The sequence below is a fragment of the Dermacentor variabilis genome, unplaced genomic scaffold, assembly GCF_050947875.1.
Source record: "Dermacentor variabilis isolate Ectoservices unplaced genomic scaffold, ASM5094787v1 scaffold_14, whole genome shotgun sequence".
In the NCBI taxonomy this organism is placed as follows: domain Eukaryota; kingdom Metazoa; phylum Arthropoda; class Arachnida; order Ixodida; family Ixodidae; genus Dermacentor; species Dermacentor variabilis.
Window position 1 is genome coordinate 6,777,698 of NW_027460302.1, and position 7,031 is coordinate 6,784,728.

General features: G+C 46.5%; 1 long non-coding RNA gene across 1 annotated transcript; it reads left to right on the plus strand.

Moving 5' to 3' along the window:
• Window positions 1-2,511: 2,511 nt before the first annotated feature.
• On the plus strand, window positions 2,512-6,548 carry LOC142567673 (uncharacterized). Its single transcript, XR_012825209.1, has 3 exons — window positions 2,512-2,799; window positions 3,700-3,794; window positions 3,889-6,548. It is a non-coding gene; the product is annotated as an uncharacterized LOC142567673 (long non-coding RNA).
• Window positions 6,549-7,031: the final 483 nt, after the last annotated feature.

A 7,031-nucleotide genomic window follows, 5' to 3' on the forward strand; every position in this document is an offset into this window, starting at 1 on the left:
AGCCGCTATTTGCGCTATTTGTGCGTCATGTAATTTTGAGTACTCTTTTTGGCTTCCCTGCATTTCTCTTTTGAGTAGGGCTCCCAACTGTAGACTAATACGCTTATGATCACTTCCGAGGCTGTACTTCCCCTCTTCGTCTATTTCCATTATTGCTAGCTTGCTATGCAATCCCTGCGACATTAAGCAGTAGTCAATGGTCGTTTGTCTGTTACGGGACTCCCACGTGATTTGTCCCTCACACTTAGTTTCTCTATATACTATAACTAGGTTGTGTCGTTCACAGAAGTCTAGCATCAACGTCCCATTACAATCTGTGTATCCATCCAGATCCTCGATGTGGCCATTCATGTCACCCAGCAGACAAATATCGGCACCTTCTCCAAACTGCTTTATATCGTCATCGAGACACTTCACTAGATCTTTGTTCTCTTGCCTGTATTTGTCCCCTGTCCCTAAATAAACTACTCCTAGCCATGCCTTTTTACCGGCAATTGTACCTGATACCCAGACATGTTCTTTGCAAGTTAATTTTATTCTTTGCCAATTTGTTCCTTGGTGTATGAGCATACCTACTCCTCCTTCCTTCCTCTCCGTTGTTGTTCTATTGCTCCCTTCCCAGACGTAGCCTTCAATAAGCGGTGGGTCTTCTAGATCCCTGAGGTGTGTTTCGCATAGCGCGTATACACCTACTTCTTCGTCCTTTAACTGCTGTTCTATTTCTAACCACCTCGCTCCCTTTCTACCGCCTTGCATGTTTATGTACCTGATCCTGGTGTTAAATTTATTTGTAGTTTTCTTCCTGGACCTCCTAGTGGCCATTTTATTGGCGTCAGCCTCTAGTGTTGCACTTTCTACACTGTTTCTACCTACCCCTACGCCCTGAGGCGCAGTGGACCCCCTAAAAAAGCTACTGCCCGACCTGCCAGGCGCCAGCCGATCTCGGCTCCTAGCCTTCCATTAAAGTGGATGCCATCTCGTGTAAAGCCTCCGCCAAAGCCTGCTCTATGCACTTCTCTGTTTATGTCTGCCACTTCAAATCCCTTCTCCTGGCTTAGCTTTCTTATTTCACAATTTACAGCTACAACGTCCTTGGCAATTGCTCCGTTCCTTCCTTGCACCTCCGGCACTGTGCATACCACGATCTGGACTTGCTGTGCTATCGCCCTTAAATCGTCAACTCCCTCCGCTAATCTTTCCACTACTTTTGCAGCTTCACCATTCAACACATCATTTAGCCCCGCCGCTACCACTACCAAATTGCGCTCTGCAACATTCTCAGAAAGCTCGCTTTTTGTTTCTCTCAGTACTGCGTCCATTGTCCTGTCTGGGAACGTCCCGACTGCTACCCGCTTATCACCCTTTGCACGCTCCATTATAGCTCTTTTGCACCTCCTCATATTTGAATCACCACCGATAAGTACTAGGGCATTCCTTCCCTCCCTCCTAACTTCCAGGTTGTGCTTATCATTGACTATGAGCTCATTCCTTGGGGTTAGCTTGTTCCCCTCCTGTCCTCGCGCTCGCTGGCGCCCCTGTGGCTGCAGCGTCGCCTCCCGCGGGGCGTGTTGCACTGCTTCGCTATAACTACGCCGATTCACCGGCGGCGAGCTGACTACCGCTTGCTCTGCCACCCTGCCCCCGACTTCGCATGTAGGGCCTACCCTACTTTCTGTGCTTTTGCCACCGGCTTGGTGTCCCGATCCATCATTCTCCGCTGCGCTCGTCTCAAGCGCATCGAGACGCCTATGCAGTTCTGCTCTCTTTTCCCTCTCTTCTCCAAGCTCGGCCACGGTCCTTACTAATTGCGCGGCCTGCACCGCTTCCACCTTGACCAACTCGGCGACTTTCGCCTGCAAAGCTAACCGCCTCTCCCGCTCCTCCCTCAGGTCTGCTTTCAGCTCCTCGAACTTGGCTGTCCAATTTCCTTCCAGTTTTTGGACTGCTTCCCTGACCCCTTCGCACAGCCTGCACGTAAAGCTAGACTCCTCCGCGTCTGCTAAGCTCTGGAAACTGGTCTCGTCGAGGGAGCACCAGCGCAGGCACTCGTCGCACTGCACTTGCTCCGCGTCCCCCGCGGCCTTCTCTTTCTTTGGTTTCATCGCTAGGCCTACGTCCTTAGGCTCAACGAGCACGTCCGCCAAATCACTTCGAAGAGCTAGCTGAGATAGTTAAATAGGCCTATCAAATAGGTCCCGCCTAGCACCTAGGCCTAACGAGGGAAACCGCCAAACCTAGACAAAGCCGGTACGTTTACCACGCTCACCACGAATTCAAAATTTGCGCTCCTGCTCCATGCAAAATAAAACACTTCAAAAACATCAGCTAATAAGAAGGAAAAAGAGTACTTAGCTACGAACGAAGTCGCTGAAGCCTCGACACAGGAGCGTCCGCACGCCCAATTACTATTTTAGGGTGCCTCGATGCCAGCGCCGCCGTTCAGGGTGGTGCCATTCTTTGACCACCCCCACGCCGCCTCTTTCTCGCTGCGACGCCATATTAAATCACGGCGGGCGGTCAGAGTGGTCGCAGTTGATCGGTGCTAACAGCTGAGCTTGCGTTGTTCGAGGCACTCGCTGGTGGTTCAACTTGTTTAACAGTGTTCGACTGTATGACTGACAAGCTTGTCAAGTCCACTGAGCCATCATGACGGGCTGTTGTGTGCCAATGTGCTCCGGGTCAACACGTAAAGGCCTGCGTTGTTTTCGCTTCCCCCGGGACTCGGAGCGAAGAAAGAAATGGGAAGCTCAAGTAAAGCGGGATCGGTGGAACGCAACTGACAGCTCATATATCTGCGAGGTGAGTTGCAAAACAGTTAAGTCTTATTGATCCGTACTTTGCAATTAAAGCAGACTCGTGTGCGCCGCTGTTGCATAGGCAGCGTATAGCTACGCGCATACGTACGGGCGCGAGCGTGTTTTTCGTTTTGAACTTAGCTTTTCTACGCGAGTAGTGCCCTGATGACAGAGTCGGACGAGGGTGATTTTGATTCGCGGAATATTTAACACTAGCAAAAAATCATAACGTCGCACACCTGTTTTATATTTTCACAGAAAGCACTGGCGTCTCCTTTGCAAATTTCGCGTCGCTATTGTTTAGACAGCAGAGTTACTTTTACGTTAAGCGAAAATAGACGAACCAAAAGTTAAGTGCTCGTTATTTGCTACTGAAGGCACACACTGCTTCATCTGGAGAGTGCGGCTGTTGTGCTGGTGCCACTCGAAGCCCTGCGGTTTTCTTTGAGATCTCAATAGATAATTGCGGCTCTCATGTCAAAGTGCATACAAGATTTTTTATTGCTATATAATTGCATCGGGTGCTATTCGAAAGCGACGTAGCCGATGTTATGATCGCGGGCATATTTGCACTACGCTGTTCGTAAGCAGACCTTATCGCTGCATGTTCGTTCCCGATCGTGGTTGCTATTCCGTGACGAAGCTAAATACTTAAGCAAGATGTACTCATGTAAACGTGCAGCTAACGCACATTATGGGTCAAATTTTTCCTGAGCTTTCTGGCTCGGCGTCAGTCGTAGCCTGCGCGTTGTTTGGAAACGTGCGAGGTTCGGTAATACAGCAACATTTTTTATGAACATTTTCTGTTAAGCACCTTAAATAACTGGTTATTTTTTACAAGTATTTTTGTATCAGCTCAAACAAACGTGAATAATCACATTTGGTGTTTTATTTATTTTTTTAGCTCCACTTTGAAGAGGACCAGTTTGAGAAAAATCGGCACGATGGACGCCGCCTGTTAAAAGTCTACAGCTCTGCCCACGCTGTTCGACTTTAGACGTGAGTAATAATTGTAGTGGAGCGTATTATTTCCGCGATTTTCAGTTGTTTCAATAAGCATTGAGGCATGTCTTTTTTTATTTTTATTATTCAGCTCAACCTAAACGAAGGAAACTACCTATGAAGACGGACTGCCGAATGTGGACCTGCTGGCGAGGAAGGCACCAAGTCCTCCTCAACAGTTGCTACAGACGCTGACCAAGAAGACTCCGCAGAAATGAGTCGAGATAGTACCGCTTCTTTCGAAGAAAATGCAGTCGAACATGAGAGCAATGAAGATATTTCCTCGCTCTCTGTATGTGAGCTACGAAAGGCTCTGCAAGATGCGAAAAAGAAAAACACTGATTTGCAAGAAAACTTGTCGACATCAAAAAAGGAGTTAAAGACTGCTTCCAGGAAAACAAAGCGGTTAGAAAAAGACCTCTCAACGCTGACCAAAAATCTGGATTTCTTGAACGAGGAGCAGAAGGCTGCCTTGAAGAGAAAGAGCCGGAAAGGCAGTGCATGGAGTGCAGAAACCATAAAGAAAGCGCTGCAGCTCAAATTTGCTTGAGGCTCTGCAGGCTATGACTTACTTTTAGAACAGGGCAATCCTCTTCCCTCACGAAGAACACTTTGCAGACGACTGCAGCACCTGTCATTTAAGCCCGGCGTTTTGATTGATATAGTAAATATGATGAAATTGAAAGTGGCCGCAATGTCAAACATTGAAAAAGACTGCGTCATATTTCTCGATGAAATGGAGATTCGCAAGGGTGTCGAGCTAGACCGCAGTGGTGACGGCTTCCTTGGCAAGGTGACACTCCCTGAAACCGACCGAGCAGCAAACCGTGTACTCGTCTTTATGGTTGGGGGCCTAAACACCCGCTGGAAGCAGGTGATTGCTTATCACTACACAGGTGCTTTTGTCACTGGAGAGAAGCTGAGAGACTTTGTCGTCCATTTAATCAATCTTTGTGCAGACATTTCTTTGCGTGTGCTGTGCGTGACATGCGACATGGGGAGCTCCAACCGTGCTATGTGGCGGAGCTTAAACCTGTCAAGCTCCCGCTACTCTGTCACTAGATGCACTGTTCCCCACCCATGTGACAATTCTATGTCATTGTTTTTTATGCCGGATCCTTCACATGTACTAAAAAATATTAGAGGGCACCTCGTGCGAAAAGATCCCATGAAACTTAGTAAAGAAATAGTGGCAAAGTACAATTTACGCAGCAGTGACGTGTCGATTGAGTACATAGAAGCAGTCCTAAAGATGGACTCAGAACAATTGAAGGTGGCACCTAACCTGAGTACCGTGCACATTTCCAACGGCCACTTCACAAAGATGAAGGTAGGGGTAGCTGTTCAGTTATTCCGGGAAGCACCTGCAGCTATAAGGTACTTTGTAGAGCGTATGAAGCTGCCGCCCGAGGCTGAAACAACAGCCTGGTTTTGTGAAGTAATTTTCAAGTGGTACACAATCATGACTGCACGGCACCCTGTTGTTGCTCTGAGCTTATCAAATGAAAGCAAATATGAAGAGGCTATTGCAATGCTGAAACTCGCTGTTGAAGTCATTGAGAGCTTAGGCATTGGCATCAAAAAGGTCTGGAAGCCATGCCAGGCAGGGGTGCTAATGTCCACTGCTGTAGTGCTTCAACTGCATGAATTTCTGCTAAAGAAATGTGGCTATGCATTCTTGACAGGACGATTGGCCCAAGATTGCCTGGAGAACTTGTTTTCGGTCATCAGGATGATTTCTCCTGTGCCCATAGCATATGAGGTCAAAAATGCGCTCAGAATTGTGTCAGTTAGCCGGTTCCTCAAGGTACCTAAGAACTCTGGTTATGAAGCTGACGACAGCAACTACTTAGTGGATTTCTTCTCTGCAGAGATTCAAGAAGTGCAGAAAGAATTTCAAGAACCCTCGTACGATGATGAATGCACAGAGGACGAGCCATTGTATCTTGTAGAAAATGACATCATTGCTCACTTGGCAGGGTATTTGGTGAAGTCTTTTATATCTACTAACAAACCATGCTCCACCTGTACTGAGACCCTGATTGCTGATGAGGCGTCCGATGAGCATGCTCTTGTGCAGCTCAAGGAGTACAATCAAGGTTCTAGAAATTTGGTTTATGTAAGCCATACGGTACTGCGCTTTGTTTCTTCCTGTGAATGTGTCTCAGAAATTTTCACAGTAAAATGATGTTTGTCATTTGGATCACCCAATCAATACAATGACGAGCCTCATTGAGCGATCAGTTATCTGCCACCTAGTGAATGCGCTGACCACCCAAGCGCTATGAGAAAACTGATGTGCCATTTTGTTGTCATGCGACTGCGTATCTACCTCCGCTGGCTGAACGAGCCTGATGATTCAGACGACGGTTATGGCAGCAAGACTGTGGCTGGCGTGAACTTGTCGTAGAGTACCTTGCTTTAAATCTTACACCACTTCGTAAATAGCTGCTTTTTTAACACTGACTTGCTGGCTTATTTTGTAGTTTGCATCTTTCTTCATGCTTTGTTTTCATGTTTGTTGCAAAGGTAACACCACAGTGCACGTAGCAACTTTTTGCCCCTATGTCTTGCTCGCTTATGTGGAGATTTGCATATTTTTCCATGCTTTGTTTTTATGCTTTCCTTTTAAGGTTAAACCCCCCTGTACATACCCAACTTATCTGTCCCTCTGTCATGCTTACTTGTATTGTAGTTTGCGTTTTTTCATGGTCGACTGCACTTGACATTAAATAAATAATTTGCACTGTTTTTTTGTTTTGTTTTGTTGCCTTTGCTGTCTGTAAGGGTCTGTAGGTTGACAAGCTAGGTTACATATTGTTCTGCAGCACTAGAAGCTCAACCTTTAGGGAGCAGTTATTTTCAACATCCTAGCCCATCACCACCCAATTTTGCAGGCAAAATAGGAATTGCATGCACAGGCATCGTCAAAACTACAGCTTTTTACTAAACCTTTTCTGGTCGATTGTTTTTCACAAAGCATAAATTTGCAGTCTGTTACTTTTATTTCGGATTTAAAATTGTTAGGAAAGAATTACTGCAGTTATTTAATGACCTCAAATTCACCATTTTTGTGTACGTGTACAAGCATGATTTATTATGAGTACAGATGGGCATGAATAAAATAAATACAATGAAAAATATATGCAGAAATGCGCTTCACAAACGGAGGAATCGTAGCAGAACAACCGGTGTCCATGTCCAGAGCGCAAGCGAAGCCTGCATATGACCGCA